Source organism: Erpetoichthys calabaricus, chromosome 14, assembly GCF_900747795.2.
Source record: "Erpetoichthys calabaricus chromosome 14, fErpCal1.3, whole genome shotgun sequence".
NCBI lineage: Eukaryota > Metazoa > Chordata > Cladistia > Polypteriformes > Polypteridae > Erpetoichthys > Erpetoichthys calabaricus.
Window position 1 is genome coordinate 101013288 of NC_041407.2, and position 21602 is coordinate 101034889.

At 44.2% G+C, this 21602-nt stretch overlaps 1 protein-coding gene across 1 annotated transcript in view; it reads right to left on the minus strand.

Annotated features, from left to right (window-relative positions):
* The window catches only part of plcl5 (phospholipase C like 5), a 141882-nt gene that overhangs the window by 94651 nt on the left and 25629 nt on the right, over nucleotides 1–21602 (minus strand). The gene's annotated exons all lie outside the window — the stretch shown is intronic.

Genomic DNA, 21602 nt, shown 5'->3' on the forward strand with positions numbered 1-21602 from the left:
AACTTTGGAGAAGAAATCCTCGGATTCCTGAAGTTCTTTGAACTTCAGCTCCATTCTCGAAGCGCCCATCCTAGGGTTCAGGCTTTTTTGGAAATGAGCAGAACCTCACACAAGGGTCAACGTTTTTAATTCTTTACTATTCTACAATGTATTTTGCAGTTGTTAGGCTTCTGGGTTCAGTAGGTAGTCCATATTTTATGCCATTGATTTCACATTGGACTTCTGTACTTGTCTTTGGCAATGATCTATTTCTCCATTTCTGTCTTTGACACCTAAAGCAAAATCATTAATATAATTACAGTAGTTTTGAGGTCATGTTTACTGTGAATGTCCTGAGAGGGAGACATTCCCCAGGTGGACGAGGACTGTCAGAAGGGGCAGAGCTACCGGGTGAAGCCGGACATTAAAAGCAGCTCCTAACAAGGGGAGCAGATACAGCAGTTCAAGATGCGATCCTCACTGCAAAAGTCCAATTGCGTGCAGGGTGCATGGCTGCTGAGGGGGCTTGGGGTTTGGACCCTGGCCTTGGGTTGGCTCTTGGAGTTGGAAAAAGTGTGGCAGATGGGCTGCCTCCGAGCCCAGGTGGGTGAAGCGAGTTGGGGCTGGCAGTGTGCATAGGTGGGCACTAACGGGAGAAGCTGAAAGACGAAGAAGAAGTCAAAGAAGTCTGATAAAGGCAAACATGGACGATGGGGTGAGAGGGGTGGAATGACAAATACAGTGTGTTTCATTACTATAAATGTTTGTGATGTGCCATCTGTTGGAATGACAGAGACATAGAAACAGGGTAGACACATAGACACTTAATCCTTTTGTTAGATGCATATCATAAACATTTGTTGTAATAAAAAGCATTGCTACATGCGCCATCTGTTGAAATGATAAATGCAGTGCCTGTGTCTATTTGCTATGGAATTTGTTAAAGCAATGTTAATGTTTGTGATGCGCCATCTGTTGGAATGACAGAAACATAGCAACACGGCAGACACACAGACACTTAATCCTTATACTGTACTAAGGTGGACTACCTGTAATAGCCATCTAAGACGGGTTGAAATCTAAGTGATCAAATATAGACCTTAGCGTTAATGTTTGCTGTGCACCACCTTTAGGAATGTATTTTGTAATCCATCCATTATCCAACCCGCTATATCCTAACTACAGGGTCACGGGGTCTGCTGGAGCCAATCCCAGTCCACCGCAGGGCACACACACCCACACCCACACACCAAGCAACAGGGCAGAGTAGGAGGCTGGCAGCACGTGGAACCAGAGAAAAAAACAAGGGTCCTTCTGAAGGACAGCTACCACCAAACTATGAATGTCCAGAACGCCAAATGAGGCGATGTTAAAGCAGGCTGCATCCATTCAAATAAGAACGCACATAAAGATTAACGCACCAGTTTTGGATGAGCACACAAATGAGAATCGCAGACGCTGAAAGGCGGTCACGGATACGTACTGCTGTGTAGTCGCCAGCCTATCAACCTGAAGATAGGCGGGGCTAGAGTAGTGATTGACAGCTGAATGTCACAGAGGCACATTGAGCTCTGAATTCTACATCCATCCATCCATTATCCAACCCGCTACATCCTAACTACAAGATCACGGGGGTCTGCTGGAGCCAATCCCAGCCAACACAGGGCGCAAGGCAGGAACAAATCCCGGGCAGGGCGCCAGCCCACCGCAGGGCACACACACACACACACCAAGCACACACTAGGGACAAACCCCTGGAATATCTGCGTTACAGTTTATAAGCCCATCCCCGTTCAAGAAGGCAGGCATGGGAGAAAATACGTGCGGATCACGGAGAGAATAACGGCAGATCGGGGACACCGAAAGAGTGAACGTGACTTCAGTAACCGCGCTGGTATAGCCGTGGCTTGTTTCAGACAATGTTACTTTACGAGGCGTTTGCCGTAAATGACATAACAGCGAGAAGGCGATTCATCTGGGAAGCACGGCTGCTGTGGATCATTCATTGCTAAATGAAAGTGCCAGTTGTCAGACTTAACTTTCATTCGTTGTGTGTGTGTGACGCTCTTTCCATCTTGGTGTTCCTTACAGTATTATTCTGGTTGCGAAGTGGCAATAATTCTGTGCAGCATAACACAATATCCTTCATTGCTGCGTTTTCCTTCTTCTTCTTCATTATTATTATTATTATTATCAGTAATCTTCATCATCATCTTCGTGAAAAACTACAAAACGTCATCATGGAGTATCAATTTCCAGCAAGGGGTGCAATAAAATCGTGGCGTCATTCAGTCTCAAACGCGAACTTCTGCTCCACGGTAAGATTTGGTGTAAACCGCTTCTCACGGTACCTACTCCGATGTGGGACAAATTCTCATCCTAGTCAGACTTTTAATGCAGCCCCCGGGAGCTATAGTGAGACGCTTAATAAATGAGGGCCTGTTTTTGATTTACAAAGCACAGGTAGGACTAAACAGGTGACTGCCTCACCCACCATACACGCACACATGAAGCAATAATGTTAAAATAAAACTGAATGCTCCTGAGTGGTCCACTCAGAGCCCGGATTTAAAAATCAAACATTTCTGCGGACATAGATGTCCACTGAGGGTCTCCGTCCAACCTGACAGAGCTCGAGAGGATCTGCAGAGAAGAATGGCAGAAAGTCTCCAGAATGGCAGGTGTGTGAAGTTTATGGCGTCAGACCTAAGAAGACTCCAGGCTGGAATGGTACTACTGAATAAAAAAAGATGAAATACTTCTGTCAATATTGAATCTTTATTTATTATTATTTTTAATAAATTCCTAAAATCCTGTTTCCATTTTGTCATTCTGGGGGTGTTTGAGTGTTGCTTGATGACGAAAAAAAAATTAATTTAAGTGATTTTAGCCCAAGGTTGCAACAGCCCAAGATGTAAAACAGTTGAAGGGGCCAGAGAACTTTCTAAAGGCACTGTATACCAATTGTACTTGCCTTTCTGAACACTTTGAGTTTACTTTGAAAGGCGCTATATAAAGAAAATGTATAGTATAAAGACATTTTATTTATATAGCGCCTTTCAAGATAAACTTAAAGTGTTCAGAAAGGCAAGTACAATTGGTATACAGAACCTTTAGAAAGTTCTCTGGCCCCTTCAACTGTTTTACATCTTGGGCTGTTGCAACCTTGGGCTAAAATCACAAAGGACACCCTGGGAAAGCGGTAACCCTGAAAGGCGCTATATAGAGTCAAGATTCCTATGTTTTGATTTCTGAAGCCGCTATAAATATAAACATTTAAAACCCCAAACGTTTTGAAGTTCACGCAGGGACTCAAGCATAGAAATAAGAACCGCTAAGCCACATCGCCTGGCACGTGGGCAAACTGAGCCTCGGTAATTAGAAAGAACTAACGCAATGTGCTCATCCCAATTGGAAAACAAAGCTGTGGATTGTCGTGTGTGGAACATCTCCAAATTTTACTGGCAATCAGCTTGATAAATCAAGAAAGACATGCGGGGGAGAAGCAAAATGAAAAACAAGCTCTTCTAATCCTCCTGCTGAAGAAAAGCTCCTGACTTTGACGGGCATATTGGCTGCTTCTTCCGAAAATTAAGCAAAGCAGTCGACGCTTGGATCGGGCATTTAGTTCGGTCACAGTCCAGAACCTCTCTTTTAAATTCCAAAAGCGCAAGCTCACTACTTGGCACACGGTAGGGTACAAAAAGTTCTGCCCAGGCCGACGTTCAGCCAACATTTGGGTTTTGTGGGGCGAGCTGTGCCAGCGCCAAACTTCAAGCGAGGCGGCGCTGCGTGCCTGGATGGCCGCCTCGAGTTCTTATTTTGTTTTTTTGTTTTCTGGAGCGGACCGAGTCACGTGACGGACGTGACTCATATCAGTGCTTTCAGCAGGCGTGGAAAAAAATAAAAATAAAAAAGGAAAATTCAGAGGTCGGCAGGGCGGAGAAACAAAGAAGCCACGTGTGAACTGCGGCCGGCGCTCCTTTGTAGCACAAAACGAGAGTCGCAACGTGAATTGTCGGGGCATCCGGGGCGGCTCACGGCTGATCATTTAGGGGGAATTGGGCAGGGCGGTGAGCAACCGAAAATGCGAAAGGTAATACTTCCGTTTCTTTATTTTTAAATTTAAAGGTAGCGCTGCTGCCTCACAGTAAGGAGACCTGGGTTCATTTCTCGGGTCCTCCCTGCGTGGAGTTTGCATGTTCTCCCCTTGTCTGTGTGGGTTTCCTCCCACAGTCCAAAGACATGCAGGTTAGGTGCACTGGCGATCCTAAATTGTCCCTAGTGTGTGCTTGGTGTGTGGGTGTGTGTGCCCTTGTAGTTAGGATATAGCGGGTTGGATAATAGATGGATGGATAATACGAGTGGTCAATGTGGAATATTTCAGAGATCACCGTCCAGGATTTCACAAATTATCCTTTATGGGCAGTATTCACTCTGGGGGCCTGAGACCATTCCTTTCCAAGCCCATCCAGTTTTGCACTATGGTTAGTGATGTTCACTCTGGTCTCATAAAAGGCGCTATACAAAATAACGGTTAGCTATACTGTAAATTGGACCGTATCAAAATCGAATTGACTATACAGTGTTCACAATAAAAGACTATAAAAAAACAGATCGTATTTGTGCTCACTACAAAAAAGGCACTATATAAAAAGGCTGCCTGTGCAGTGGTCACAATAAAAGGCATTATATAAAAATTTATTATGAACTGCGCAGTGCTCAGAATAAAGACCGCTGTAGAAAATGACAGGCTGCAGAGAGTTCCACAAAAAAAAAAAACACCTCTTTAACAAACTCAACTGTTTACCCAAATATTACAACAAAAGTCGCTATGTAAAAAGACTGGCTGCAGATTGTTCCAGAAGACACTGCCTACGAAAGTCAACTGCTTACGCAGCGCCTACAAAAAAGGCGCAATATAACATGAGTGGCTGTACAGTGTCCCCAAACAACGCTGCATGACAGGGTCAATTGTTTATTTAAAATTATTATATTGCGTATACAGTAGGCCTACTACAGCAAATGGCGCTATGCAAACTCCACGCAGGGAGGACCCGGGAAGCGAACTACTAGGCAGCAGAGCTACCCACTGCGCCACCGTAACTAATTATAGTACTCTGAATAAACACTATTTACAAATCGATCTGGTTACAGAGTGCTCACTATAAAAGACGCTAAATAAAAAGGCCGGTTGGCTATACATTGCTTACAATAAAATGTGCCATATATAAAGACTTGATATTATTCCTGCCATGCGGCCAGTGCTTGCTGGGATCGGCTCCAGCTTCCGCGCAGCCCTGCTTTGGATAAGCGGGTTTGGGAAATGGAGGGGTGGATAGATGGGTTTCCCGTGAGTGCTAACAAAAGACGCTACATGAAGATGCTGAGTGCTGACAATCATAGGATTCAGTAAAGTGTAAAGTGTTGTTTACTATGAAATGAGATTTAAAGGAAAATGTGCTGTAAAATGTGATTTTTCTCATGAAGCCCGCTATATAAACTACAGATCAATATACAGTATTTATCTAACGCGTGCACAGTAAAGGCGCTCTGCTCACGTCCCGCTTGTTTGATGAATGCGCTGGTTTTGGTCATCTTGACGGCTGCTGCACGTGTCCGTCACTGGCACTCCGTCTCTCACGTGCCGGCGGTCGACACTTCTGGTTTTTCCACTGGAGATGACTTCATGCATTTTTATGAGAACAGTTTATACAACGGAATGTTCTATGCACTTCTGAAGAGGCTTGTTGTTCAAACTGCAAGCTGTAATCGGACAGCCTCGTGTTTGCTCCCGTCCTCAGTTGTGTGGAAGGAGGCGAGCAGAAAAAAGAGAGCGCCATGAATCTGAAAAGTGAGCTACAGCGTACCTTCTTTCATCGTGGAGTTCATCTACTCTGGCTGTTCACGGGAGTCCTTCGGTATTGAAACGCCAATTTAAGCGATTCGTACAAATGCTAATCTTAAAGGATTTGGATGAAAAAAATACCACCAGAGTATTTAAGAAATGACAAGCCTGAACTCATTTTTACGTGAAACTCAAATGAAAGGCTCTACAAAATACTGTATAACGTTTTTAAAAGCACGTACTAAAGGTTCAATATAGATAAAGGTATTCTTTTAAAAAAAATCTTTAGTGGTGGGCACCATGTAACGATGCATTAACAGTATACTGGTGCTTACTGGCTCACTACAAGCCCGGTTTGCACCTATTCACTTCAACGCATAAACGTAACACATATGCATTTTAGCCCCTGCAACTGGGGCGTTCTGTCCAAGTCAAGTACTTGAGGTGGGCTCATATGCACTCTATAGCGATATTTCCAGTTCTGGGCTTAGGAGCACAGGTGTTCTAACGAAACATCTTACCCATCGAAATGATCTACTCACTGATACTACGCATGCGCATACCAAAATTAAAACAACTGTTCTAACGAAACATCCTACCCATCGAAGTGATCTACTCACTGATACTACGCATGCGCAGACCAAAATTACGCAACTTTCTACCTAGTGTTGAAGTTTGAGGTGTTACTGTATTTCAGTAATATGTATGCTTTTCTTAGCCTTACTACATGAATGCATTTATTACAGTTTACTGCATAGGTATTTACTGTCAACATTTTATAAATTGTATATTTTGCATGTGTGACTTTTAATCTTGTACAGCCCATTGTATCCATGCACGAGTAATGACCGTCTTGTGAAATCTTTGCATCAGGCGGTGTCTCTTTCGGGGATTAAATGATGCATATAGAATAAATTGAGAAATGTTAACATTTCCATAAATAAACTACGGTAGGATACTTCGACAAAGTGGGACAAATCGTCAGAACACCGGCACTCCTGACGTGCTTTCCCTTTGCAAAAACAGTGTATGCATATCAGCCCACTCGGACCCCAAGGGGGTACCACTATTTCTCTCACTCCCACCCTGACATCTGAAATACTCCAAGGGGGACTTCGACATATGCGGTGGGCTGGCGCCCTGCCCGAGGTTTGTTTCCTGCCTTGTACTCTGTGTTGGTTGGGATTGGCTCCAGCAGACCCCCGTGACCCTGTAGTTAGGATATAGCGGGTTGGATAATGGATGGATGGATGGGACTTCGACATAATTATTGTATTTAACTTCAGACCCTAATCTGCGTGTGTAACTTGCGTATATACACCAAGCTATCGATTTGCGCTACGGTAGTTCAACTCGACAATGCCCAACCAATCGATAGAATGGGTCTGACAGAGAGGGAAGACAATCTAAAGTAACAACAATGCAGCACCATTACATTTCAGAGAGGACAAACTGGGGCCACCAGCAGCAGAGTTCCACCTGGCCCAAGTCACATAAGCCACCCGCACTTAATTGCCCAATAAAGGCGACGCGGGCCATCCGGTGTCCCCGAAAGCGAGCGCCGAGATGGCTGTGCGAGTGTCTGGAGAGCTCGAGAGACACAGCCGTCTAATTGGGTTTCCTTCAGTTAAATCCAATTACCGAAATGAGCGGGAAAAGAGGCGCCTATAGGTAGTCCGGCCCCGCCCCCCTCGCGACCCCGTGCGATTTCCTGCAGAGACGAAATTCAATTATGAGAAGCCACGAGCGGTTCTGAGAGGTCTTCAGTGACACGCAACGACAATCGTAAAGCAAGACTCAAAACGGCGGGCCTGCGCTCGTGTACATAGCCACCAAGGTAAGAAATGAATCAGGTCAGCAGAGATACGGAGACACAACTAGACACCCAGCCGTTTGTCATCAGAAAAACAAAGATGCAAAGCTAAAAACGCACGCAGAGTATACCCCTCTCTGGCTCGTCCACAGTTTCGGGTGCATCAACCAGCGGGGTCCGGTGTTCTATCGAACCACGCAACATATCGAAATGAGCACAGCTGTTCTGCGCACGCGTAATATTAATTTATTCTAAAACATCAGTGAATAAATAAGTTACTTAAATAAATAAATATAATTAAATTAATTCAAATTGACCTATCTACCATTACTATTTGTCGTTTAAGCCAGGGGTAGGCAACGTCGGTCCTGGAGTGCCACAGTATGTGCAGGTTTTTGTTCCAACCCAGTTCCTTAACGAGAACTCAATTGCTGATGAAGCACATATTGCTTAAGTGACATTTTAATGCTTCATTTTAGTGGTCTCGCTTGTTAAGGTTCTCCAACCTTAATTGCTTATTTCAATCTTAAACTGCTGCATTCAGTGTTTTAATTGCTCCATAGCAATAAGATGTAAAAGACAAAGCAGCCAGCAGTTCTCCAGCTAGCTTTTTTCCAATTACATCTGTGTGTGTTCATCATGCATGGTTTGATTTAATAAAACACTTGATAGAAAAATGTGACAGACTGAAAATGATCTGTTTTAGGCTTCAAATCATTTGGATGATATCCTTGGAAATGAAAAAAATCTACGATAAAGCCTTACATTGCACAGACTAACAAGCCATAAAATTAAATAAGGTCTGAGATTGGCAATGATTGGTTTCTAATTAAGCAATTGGGTTGAATGAAAACCTGTAGCCACTGCGGCTCACCAGGACCGACATTGCCTACCCCTGTTTTACATCTTATTGCTAATAAGGAGCAATTAAAACACTGAATGCAGCAGTTTAAGATTGAAATAAGCAATTAAGGTTGGAGAACCTTAACAAGCGAGACCACTAAAATGAAGCATTAAAATGTCACTTAAGCAATATGTGCTTCATCAGCAATAATTGAGTTCTCGTTAAGGAAATGAGTTGGAACAAAAACCTGCACATACTGTGGCACTCCAGGACCGACGTTGCCTACCCCTGGTTTAAGCCATTAGAAGCAAACGGTTCCAATGCGTTTCCCATCTTTAATCTCAGTGTTTTTGTCCAGTATTGTTGTTATTGTAAGCCGAACTTGATTCGTTTTGCAACCTCAGAAAAAAAACGTTGGCTGATGGTAAGTAATACCATAAATCTTCTGTTCATTTCTACGTTATGATTTTTAGACGTGTATATTTGCATGTGTAGCATATTTGGACAAGGCAGGACAAATCGTCTGAACACTGGCACGAGCTTGGGTGCCCTATAGGCGAAAGTGAAAATGTCGCGCCCAAACCACGGAAGGCGAGCGCTGTACGCGTTATTGCAGATCGCTGATCGATGGGGTCGGGTGGGGTAAATCGATTTTGAGGTGTCGCGCGATGTCGTTCGCGGATGTCATACCTAAGATCGGGATGTCACCATTAGTGATTTCTGGACGCAGTCACCCACAGTGTTAGATCAGCCGCGGATTACAGCTGACTAAAATGCTGCGGCCCCAAAACTGCTTATTTGCCTGTATTGTAGACCTGACCCTGACCACCCGTCAGACATCCTAAAACCTGCCCCGCTGTTAAATATCCATCCATCCATTTTCCAACCCACTGAATCCAAACACAGGGTCACGGGGGTCTGCTGGAGCCAATCCCAGCCAACACAGGGCACAAGGCAGGGAACCAATCCTGGGCAGGGTGCCAACCCACCGCAGTGTTAAATATCTATTCATTTAATAAAATATTTTGTAAAAAAGTATTTATAGGTCCAGTCATTCCAAAGTAAATGGGGTAATCAGTTAGTTTATTTTATTTGCAGGTCTAGTTTTAATTCTAGTTTAAATCAACTTACAAATGGTGAAAATAAACTGCCTGGCGATCTTCTCGTGATACTCGCGAGGATACAAGCCCATGGCAAATAATAATAATTCATTACATTCATAAAGAGCTTTTGTTGCTACTCGTTGTGCTTTACATAGAGGGGGGGCACCTCAACCACCACTAATGCGCAGTACCCATTTGGATGCAGCAATGGCAGCCATTAATGTGCCAGCCTGCTTACCACACATTAGCTGTTAGGTGGTGAAGAAATAAGAGAGAAAGTCAGGGGGCGATTGGGCGGCCAAAAATGGACAAGGCTGCGATACGTAAATTAGCCAGGATATTTTGATACACCCTACACTTTTCAAAAGATGCCCAGTGATATTTAATGACCAGAAAGAGTCAGGACCTCAGTGCAGCTGGATAACATCGCCATATACACAGCACAGTGTCCCCCATCACTGCACTGGGGCATTGGGATCCACACTCAGACCACAGGGTAAGCGCCCCCTGCTGGCCTCAACAACACTTCTTCCAGCAGCCACCCGAGATTTTTCCCAAGATGGCCTCTCATCCAAGTACTGGCCAGGCCCAAACATGCTTAGCTACAGGTGGTTGATCTGTTCTGAAGGGCAGGTGGCATGGCTGCTGACAAGGTACAAACACCCAAATGACACCCATTATAATTTTGACCAGTGACATTCCATAACTGCAAATGGATGGTTCATTGTTTTTGGCATTGCATTATAATTGGTGCATTTATAAAGCGCCCGCCCCATCAGTTTCACTTGACTCCATGTGTGACACGTGCAGTTCCCAAGTCTCTGAATCTGAAAAACAGCCAAGTGCTGTTATGTTTTGCATCATCCATCCATTTTCCTAAGCCAGTTACCCAGAGCAGGCTCTGTTCATCTACTCCCTGATACCATCCCCACGGTGAAGCATAATGGTGTAGTGCCATGCTATGGTGGTGCAGGGACAAGGAGAATGGTCAGAATTGAAGGAAGGATGAATGCATCCAACTACTGAAAGGTCCTTGAAGAAAGCCAAGACAACGCTGGAATGGCTTTGGAATGAGTCTCTGAGTGTCCTGGAGTGGCACAGACTTAAATCTCATAGAATAACATGTGTGGAGGGATCTGAAGATGGCGGTTAACAGACACTTCTCATCCAGTCTAACGGAGCTTGATGGGCTCTGCCTGGAAAAATGGCATCAACTGCCCAAATCCAGGTGTGCAAAGCTTGCAGAGACTTACCAAGGAGGCTCAAAGCTGGAAGTGTTGCCAAACGGGCTTCTGTAAAGGGTCTGCATACTTACAAGAATGAGAGATTTCAGTTTTTAAGTTTTAATGAAAATGTAAGCCTTTCTGTAAACAGGTTATCACTTTGACATTATGGGTTATTGAGTCTAGATTGATGGCCAAAAATAGCAAATGTATCCATTTAAAATTAAATCTACAACATAATAAGGTGGACATAAAGTGATGGGGGTCTTAATATTTTCTGAATGTACTGTATCTGTCTTGTAGCACTTTTCATATCATATAGTGCCTTTTATATCTATCTATGTGAGTATGCATAAGCACATGTGAGTCTCTGTCCATAGACTCCATACGTACACACAAACTTTACATCCCTGCATCTCCTTTATAACTGCACTGTTTATAATGAATATTGTGTTAAATTACATTTATTATGGAATTTGTCTGTGATGTTGTGTTCTGTTATAAGCAGCTCCAAAGTTACCAAATTAAATTCCTGTGTATTATATAATACTGAATAAAAGTGATTCTGTCCTATTTTTAGATCTATTATATAGTGCCTTTCATGCGTATCCAGCTCTATCTATGTGTTATATAGTGCCTTTCATGCCTATCTAGATCTGTGTTATATAGTGTCTTTCATGCCTATCAAGATCTATGTATTATATAGTGCTTTTCATGTCTATCTAGATCTATGTATTATATAGTGCCTTTCATATCTATCTAGATCCATCTATGTATTATATAGTGCCTTTCATGTCTATCAAGATCTATGTATTATACAGTGCCTTTCACGTCTATCTTGATCTATGTATTATATAGTGCCTTTCATGCATATCCAGATCTATCTATATGTTCTATAGTGCCTTTCATGTCTATCTAGATCTATGTATTATATAGTGCCTTTCATATCTATCTAGATCCATCTATGTATTATATAGTGCCTTTCATGTCTATCAAGATCTATGTATTATATAGCGCCTTTCATGTCTATCTAGATCTATGTATTATATAGCGCCTTTCATGTCTGTCTAGATCTATGTATTATATAGTGCCTTTCATATCTATCTTGACCTATGTATTATATAGTGCCTTTCATGCGTATCCAGATCTATCTATGTGTTCTATAGTGCCTTTCATGTCTATCTAGATCTATGTATTATATAGTGCCTTTCATATCTATCTAGATCCATCTATGTATTATATAGTGTCTTTCATGTCTGTCTAGATCTATGTATTATATAGTGCCTTTCATGTCTATCTTGATCTATGTATTATATAGTGCCTTTCATGTCTGTCTAGATCTATGTATTATATAGTGCCTTTCATGCGTATCCAGATCTATCTATGTGTTCTATAGTGCCTTTCATGTCTATCTAGATCTATGTATTATATAGTGCCTTTCATATCTATCTAGATCCATCTATGTATTATATAGTGCCTTTCATATCTATCTAGATCCATCTATGTATTATATAGTGCCTTTCATGTCTGTCTAGATCTATGTATTATATAGTGCCTTTCATGCGTATCCAGATCTATCTATGTGTTCTATAGTGCCTTTCATGTCTATATAGATCTATGTGTTATATAGTGCCTTTCATGTCTATGTAGATGTATGTGTTATATAGTGTCTTTCATGCCTATCTAGATCTATGTATTATATAGTGCCGTTCATGTCTGCCAGCCTTTCACATCCAGCCCCCCTTCGTCACTGTAATTTATCACAAAGATTAGCCGCCAAGTTCACACAGAGTTCGAGAGTTACAAACAAGCGGCGTCTTGTAGAAGAATCAAGGGGGCGGTGACGTGGAAAATGGGAGGCGATACGGTGACAGAAAGTCCGTCCCCCCCACCCCAATCCCATAGACACGGCATTTATACAGCCTTCTCCTTCTGGCACTCCAGACTTCCTCTTTGAATGCTTGGTCAGTCCTTATCTTCTATAGCGCCTTTAACAGAGTCTATACTACGGCTGACTGTTTAAAGCACGTGGGCGTCCTGTACAGAGTTGTATTATTTTTGGGGTGGTCAGGGTAAATATTTGCGCCGGTTGCCGGGTTCAACAGCCCCTTCTAACCCACGCATGAGAAGCGCTGGTTCAGCGGGAAGGGCTGCCGTCTTTCCTGTCTGACACACAATCACACGCAGACCCACACAGGGAAGTGGACCGCGGCCGGTGGTCAAAAGTGCTGAACGAACAGACCAGAGATCTCGACTGCACAAAATCACATAAAAGGAGACAAATCAGATGTGAGAAGCAAAACAAAAAAACTTCTGAGTGGCTGTTTGCAGGAACACTGCACTCTGTCTCTCCTACCGGTGGTCGTCTAAGCGCCTGGTGTCTGGCAAAGACACGAGTGGAAACGACAGAGGTAATATGCCAAGGAACCGACCCCATTTTACCCTGTCAGTGGAACGAGTCTCGGATTATCTAAAAGGATTTCCAGTAGAATAACCCGAACCAAACCCCGCCCACAATCCTTGTCCAATAACTTTCATCCTGCACTTGCAAATCAATCCGCCGCTCTAATCCCGGCCGCCTCAATCGGGGTCAGATTGAAATATCCTCCAGAGATTTGCGACCAAGATTAGCGACGTGCGGAAATTACACAAAACTCATTCAAATCGTAATTACGTGATGGAAATGGCGAGGATTAACACCGTTTAATATCACCTTGTCATATTTTTACTTTTATTCTTAACTAAACTGGGTTATTGCAAATGCACCTGGTCCTTTATCTAAACTGGAGTGTCTTTTCATTTTGAGAAATTAAACTCGAGGCTTTATAGCATGCAAAGGGCAGCGTGGGAGTGACCGCGAATAAACGCGCCGGACTCGATTTCCTTGATTTCGTCTTTCTCCCGATGCTGTCGGGACGGGCTCTGTCTCCTTATCCTGCTTACTTCATACGACTGCTTGTATTTTAAGGATTCTTAACGCTGGAAATTATATTTTTTTTCCACTGTGTTTCCCAAGGGAGCTTACTTTTAAAAAATCGTTTATTCTAAGTCTATGTATGCGTGGCTTTTCTCTGGTTTCCTCCTTCCACATCTCAAAAGACGCATGCGCGTTAAGTGAATCGCGGGCTCCAGCTGGAGAGTTCCGTGTGTCCCGTGGAGCCGCAGTCACGACTGGACCCTGCCTCGGACACAGCTTCCTGCAAACATTCACCTTAAAAAAAAAGGATAAGTATTTGTGTATCTGTTGCCACTATAATTCAAACCGATGGTGCATTGCAAACATTAACGATGCTTTAAATCCCATAGCAAATGGCATATAACTGAGGCACATGTGTTGTATTTGTCACTCCAACAGATGGCACATCACAAACATTAACACTGATTTTAAAAATTCTACTAAATGGCATATAACAGAGACATCCGCAGTGCATTTGTCATTCCAGCAGATGTTTTCCTTGCTGTTCTAAGATGCAGTTGAAATCGAAGTAATCAATATAGACCTCAGTGTTCATGTCCATCTACTGGAATGTTTTTTTGTAATGTATGTAGTACTAAAATGCGTTATGTTTGTCATTCCAATAGATGGTGCATCACAAACACTTATAGTAATAAAATGCATTGCATTGGTCATTCCAACAGATGGCACATCAGAACATTTACCTCTGCTTTTACAAATCCCATACAAAATGGAATATAACAGAGCCATATGCATTGCACTTATCATTCCAACAGACAGTGCGTCACAAACATTAAAACTGCTTTTATGAATCCCATACCAAATTGCATATAACAGAAAAGTATCCCTTCATTTGTCATTCAAACAGATGGCATATCGCAAACATCTGTAGTAATGAAATGCATTGCATTTGTCATTCCAACCCACGGCACATCACGGATTTTAACATTGCTTTTACAAATCCCATACCAAATGGCATCTAGCAGAGCCATATGCATTGTACTTATTCCAACAGACAGCACGTCACAAACATTTGTAGTAATAAAATGCATTGAATTTGTCATTCCAACAGATGTAGTAATGCATTTACGTCTACAAATGTTTGTGATGTGCCATCTGTTGGAATGACAAATTCAATGCATTACATTAGTATTGTGAAATACATTCCAATAGATGGAGCACTGCAAACGTTAAGACGTTAGACGTCTACCCAACTTTGACAGGTCACACAGCTAGTTTAATAAAGGAAGCCGGTAGAGACCATGGACGGTAGCAGGAAGTCTTAAATTATTTCCTCCGATTATTGAATAAACTGGCACTTCTTTGAGCTCTAATATTTTAATGGAGTGATTTTGAGCTGTCGTCTCACACAGTGTCATTTCCTGTACTGCTGGGTCAGGCTTTAATGCTCCTAAATGAACTCGATCATGCAGGTTGGCAAAGGAGGGATGGATACTTTATACTTTATTATAGTGATATTTCATCCATTTTCATTGGCTGACTTCTTCATTTTAATTGACCTGTCACACTTTGAGGACTGGCCTTAAAGTGGCCCATTCAGGATGCCACTGCAGCCGCTGGCAGAGAATAAACCCACAGTCCAGAACACACTGAGTACTTATTCCTTCAGCTCCCACCCCCCTAACCCCCCCCCAATATAGTGCCTTTCAAAGAAAACAGCATACCAAGAATATACGACACACTTGTTTCTGTATGTCAGCAATGTGAGGTCCATCATTTCAGCAAGGATAAGACAGGAAGTCACAGTAATGCTTTAACCAGTAGGGGGCGCCTGTTTATTTAAAGCCATTCACAATTACTCTACCCAACAGGAAGTTTATATCATCCAGTCCACTGGATGGGGGGAGCATTTGGACAATGGAGGAACAACAGAGAAATCATCTGACACGGACATCAAGCTAATGTCTAAGCAGTGGCATTGGTATCTGCTGCACTGTGATTTAATTCACCCCACAACCCTAAACTGGCTTAGACGGGTATGAAAATGGGTGGATGAATTTAGCTGATCAAATGTTAAAATTGTAGTATGAAGCAGTTGTAGCTCCCTAGCACTTAAGACGCTGTGCCGGCAGTGTGGTGTTGGGTAAGGAAACGGCCTCTTGGCTGACTTGTTAACTCGTTGTGCCATCATTCAAAAATAACGACCTCCGAAGACACGCCCCCTAACAACAGGGGCAGCTGCCCCTAGCAACAGGAAAGCCCAAAATGTCAACGATTGCAAAAAACAAAATGGAGGTGGAACCGCATCAAAATAATAAATTAAAGTTAAAACATATAAGCAAATCAAAAATAAATCTTAATCTACGATGCCCCCCCCACCCCCAGAAAAGAAGGGTCACAACCCTGAAGTTAGTACAGAAAAGACGGAAAAAAGTAAGAAAAGAAGCCAATTTGTGACTGTTGTGAACTAGAGAGTGCCTAGGTCTCAGACAGTGACTTAAAATTCCCACTAGAGGACCTCAGTTCTCTAGAGGGGGAAAATCCGCCAAATCCCGGCTAGTCACAATAAGGGCAGCGTGGAATCTTTATAAATAAAAACATTTATGAACAACAACAACAATGCTCTGTAACAAAATAAGCTTCCGGAAAGCACAAAAGAAACAGAAGGCAATCCAACAGTCTCAAAACGAAATCCACGAAAACACAAAGCCAGAAAGCCAGTAATGATCAAAACAGCACAAATACTGGAGACCTCACCAGCAGCACAAGTGCATTCAATGAACCGCAAAGGACTGTGAGGTTTCCCCTCAGCATTCATTGAAGTGATGGGTGGGTGGCCTCCCCTCCTGGGGGGACCACTCACAAAACACGAGGAACGTAACCCTGGCTGAAACATAACAATAACATTGGGGATGGTTTGTTTGGGGTGGGGTCGGGGGGCTTTAGTGATCAGTTGCAGAGGATGGTTCTGGGGGATTAATTGGCGTCTTTTTACTGCAGTGGATAGTTTCTGAGCCTGGGGGTCCCCTCATTTGATGTGGCTGGTTCTTCTACCCCATGCTGGCGCGGCCACTGCCTACTGGGTTCATTCTCTTACCCCAAAAGACTGTGTGGGACACCGGAAGTCACAGAGACTTACAAAACTAAATAAAGTCAAATCCGACGGCCCAGGATCATTTAGTGCAGGGCAGGGGGGGTTTGGTCTACCCAGATTTTCAAAGCAGTAGGAGGGTGCCGGAAAAGCTGAACTGTCAATCATTTTTAAGTACTGTAGCTAATCCCTAACTGAAGTCGCTCAACATTCATAAATGACTGACAGACTGATAAGCAGGGGATTGGCTGAAAAGGAAAACAGACTGCTGAGAGCTCCGCCCACATGACCCCCCCTTTCATGGCAGAAGTTTCCTGGGGCGGCATAAGACAGACAAGGCCTGTGTTCTTCCTCCGATAACGTCACCCTTGCTCGGATTCACTGCTGTCCCATCTACAAGAGGGCACTTTCTTATAGGGGACCCAGTTAGTGACACTAAGATCATTTTGGGGTGAGACCCTGTCCAAGCAGCATGTGCAGCGGAGGGGCCTGGCTGCGTCTAACCTCGACCCCGACGATTATCTCTGCTCCACTTTCTAAGCTTGATAAACACGAGTGCCTGCTTCTCGTTTCCTTCCCAACTGAGAGCGTTTTCTTTCCGCTTGCTTGCTGAAACTCTAAGATGGCATCGGAGATAACAAATAATCTTGTGTGATGGCGGCCAGGGTCAGAGTTCACCCCGACCTCCTCCAGCACCTTGGAGTAGGGGAAGTTCTTCTAAAAAGAACACTGAGGCGCTGTCACCTTACGCTTGGCTGCCACGGGCCTCCCTGATGAATGTCCTGGCACAGGAACTAAGAAGCTGTGTACCTAGGAGGAGACGTTTCTGCCACTCTGTAATTTAAATACTGTATCCTGGCACCCATGTGCCATGTGAAGGACACAAATTGGCTTACAAGGTAGCACTCCGTGCCAACGGGAGATGGGATGGCAGTCCAGCTGCCACCACAACCTGCTTGGAGAGTTCACTCCAGGATAGTGTGGAGGATGAAGGAGAGCCCCCTTGTTTACCACCCCCATTGTTTTAATACATTTGCAGTCGTGTGAAAAAGTAAATGCACCCCACAGAATATTTTTTATTTTATTTATTTTTTTTTTCATTCCACATATGTGGATTTGCTGTTCATTTTAATGGTATCTCAGGATAAAGGTGATGTAATACAACAAACATCAGGCCACGTTTACATTTTGTTGTGGTGACGATGTGGGGTCTGCTCCCTGCTCCCACCACTCTTCTGGGAGCCTTCAAACCCAACACCTTCAGTAATGGAACCGGATGAGCTGAACAATGAGGACACCATACGAAACAAGGGGAAGGTGCAAAGTGAAACAGTCCAAACCATCCAACCATCCATTGTCCAACCCGCTGAAACCAAACACAGGGTCACGGGGGTCTGCTGGAGCCAATCCCAGCCAACACAGGGCACAAGGCAGGAACCAATCCCGGGCAGGGTGCCAACCCACCTCAGGACACACACACACAAATACACCCACACACCAAGCACACACAATCCACCTAACCTGCATGTCTTTGGACTGTGGGAGGAAACCAGAGCGCCTGGAGGAAACCCACACAGACACGAGGAGAACATGCAAACACCACGCAGGGAGGACCCGGGAAGCGAACCCGGGTCTCCTAACTGCGAGGCAGCAGCGCTACCCACTGCACCACCGTGCCGCCCACAGTCCAAACCAAACAAATCAAATAGTGTCCAAATAAAGTGCAGCGCTCAAGACGTCAATCTATATATATAATTCACTAAGACACCCATGGAGCACGCAGGACGGAGCCACGCCCACCAACTCTAAGACCATTGGATACGACGACAACTCGCAGAGCCACGCCCACCAACTCGGACGCAGCAACTCACAAAACAGGCCGTCATTCGCGTTCGTCTCTGCTACACTCCACATGCACCTCTGAGCCACGTTGACTTTTCATTATTCTTTTCGGTTACGACGCACGACCGCGTCCACCATCACAAACTGTTTTACACGCCATGGTCTTAGAGTTGGTGGGCAGGTCTCTGTCAGTTGCTCTTGCGAGCGGGCACATGACCAGGCGGTGTGTATGCTTCAAGTGCGAGGGTGGGCGCCGCAGGACCATCTAAGAAGAAGCATGTTTGTCACAGATGTGAATCGCTGTATGCAGCATGTAAAACAGTTTGCGAGACGTATCCCATGGTCTTAGAGTTGGTGGGCGGGTCTCTGTCAGTTGCTCTTGGCACCAGAACATCAGAACAAGACACTAAGGTTTGCCCATAAACATCTGGAACAGTGTGCCCCAGGACAGGTGAGGCAATGACAGAGTTATTTGGCCTCAGGACCAGGAGACACGTTTGGCACAAACCAAAGACAGCACTTGGCCAGAAGAATCTGACAGCAACAGCAAAGCACTGTGGTGGAAATGTTCTGGTTGGTGACTGGGCAGCTCACCATCACAGAATCCACTAGGAATTCTTCAATGCACCAGAGGGGACTTGAGGACAATGTGAGAACATCTGTCCGAAGACTGACACTCAACCAAAAAAGTGGACCTTGCAACATGACCGTGACCCTAAACATGCCTGTAAGTGCACTAAAGATTGACTGAAAAGAAAGAAGTGGTGAGTTCTGGAAATGTCCATCAGACAAAGCCCAAATCTGAAATGCCGTGGGAGGACTGGAAATGGGCTGTGCAGGTCAGAGACCCCTCAATCACCACACAAATCAAAGAGTTCTGCATGGAGGAGATGGAGGAACTTTGTCTGCCAGTGGATTTCAGAGAGTGCTAGACAGTTTCAGGTAGGTTGTCTCTGCCAATGGGAGCCTTACCTTCTCTTAGAGGCACTTAGAGAGTTGGCGGGCCTGTTTATTTTTTGTTGACTAAATTATTGCAAATTCAAATTTTCATTGTTTTTCATTTCAGTTATGTCACCTTATCTACAGATCCTGTTTAAATAAAGATCAAATCTTGATATGTCCACATATGTTCAAAAAGAAACAAAAATATTTCAAGGGGTGTACTTACTTTTTCACAGGAATGTGTGTGTGTGTATTCTGTAACAGGGCAGTGCCACTCATGTGGCATATTGGGTCCACCATGTGGTGCAGGTCATCAGGCACTATAACACAATACAGATATATCGTCGGATTACAGAGCGCCACCTAGCTGTTAAGCCATGATGTTACATGGACTACTGCCTATTTATTTATGCCTAATTTATGCATGTAAATAAACATTTTTGCAAAATAAATAAATCCGGATCTTTTGCTCACTGACTAGCAACTCCAGAGGCCATCTTGGTTTTTTTGGGGGTTCCCACAGGCAATTCTAAAGCCGCCAGAGGGATCTGTGGGCTGCCGAGATAAAGACGGAGCGGATGAATCCAAGTACTGGCACCTGGCCAAATGGTGGCAATAAAGAGAACTTTGTCTGAAGAGCTGGCAGCTGGAATGGTGAGTGAGGATGGCAGGGATCTGAGAACAGCTTCACATGACAGGGGGCCGGCAGACACGTCAGGCTGGCAAGGGGTCTTGAAATAAATACCTACCTATCAGAACTCACATAGCTGTGGCACCTCAAATGTGCAACACGGCCACAATGACTCTTTGCAAACTGGAATATAGATCTCGTAATGGAAGTGGCACAATCAGGGCACATGATGGATGGGCATCTTAATGGCAAAAGGGTAAGAAGCAAAGATCTTGAAGTAGAAACAAAAATAGTGAAAGTGCAAAGGTATTTTGGCCCACCGCAGAAATTCGAAGTACAATATTCTGGGTACTCCGATACCCCCACCCACCCCCGCATTTATACACAACAAACGTTTGGGGCATTTATGGCACATGTGGTAAGCCGGACCCTCTGTATAACTGAGAATGTGGGACAAAAAATTTAAAAGACAAAAGGAATGTCTATCGATTAATTTATTTTCAAAACCCGTTATAGGGCCAGTGAAAGCGGGCAGTACTGGGCACAAGACAGGAACCCATACTGGGTGGAATGCCATGCTAGCAGTGCAGAGTAGCCACACTACCTGCACTTCAGAACAAGTCATCCACCAGCCTGGCCAGTACTTGGGTGGGAGACCAACTAGGAAAAGCTTGGCTTGTTGCTGGAAGGGGAGTTAGTGAGGCCAGCAGGGGGCGCTTACCCTGTGGTCTGTGTGGGGATCCCAATGCCCCATTGCAGTGATGGGCGTGTTGTAAACATGGCGCCAACCATCAGATCAGATGTAAAACTGCAGTCCTGACTCTCTCTGGTCGTAAGAGACCCTTGATCATCTATCGAAGAGAGTCAGATATACCTCGATGTCCTGGCTAAATTGCCCACCTTGGCATGTCCAATCTGGCCCCCTAATCATCCCCTGTCTCTCTCTCTCTCATCCCTTCACCACCTAATAGCTAATGTGTGCTGAGCCAACTGGCATAAAATGTTGGTGATGGTTGAAGTGGCCCCCCACTGTCTATATAAAGCGTTTAAAGAGCAGCTAGCGATGCACCCCACTGTAAAAATGTAATCAATTATTGCTTATTAAGCAAGCCTGCACAATTTGGGGATGTAAGGGGAGAACTGGAGTAGCCAGGAAGAACACACACAGACAAACACAGGGAGGTCATGCAAACTTGGCACAGACATCATGGCACTGCTATGGGCACATGTGAAAACTGTAATGGGTGGGGGCAGAAAGGGGGCACAGTAACCAGAAAGGATGGCCATAAACAAAGCAGCGCGCTTGTAAGAAAGTCAAGAGAGTGGCTTGTGAGAGCAGAGTCTTCTGGGTGCAATCTTTGTAGAAAGG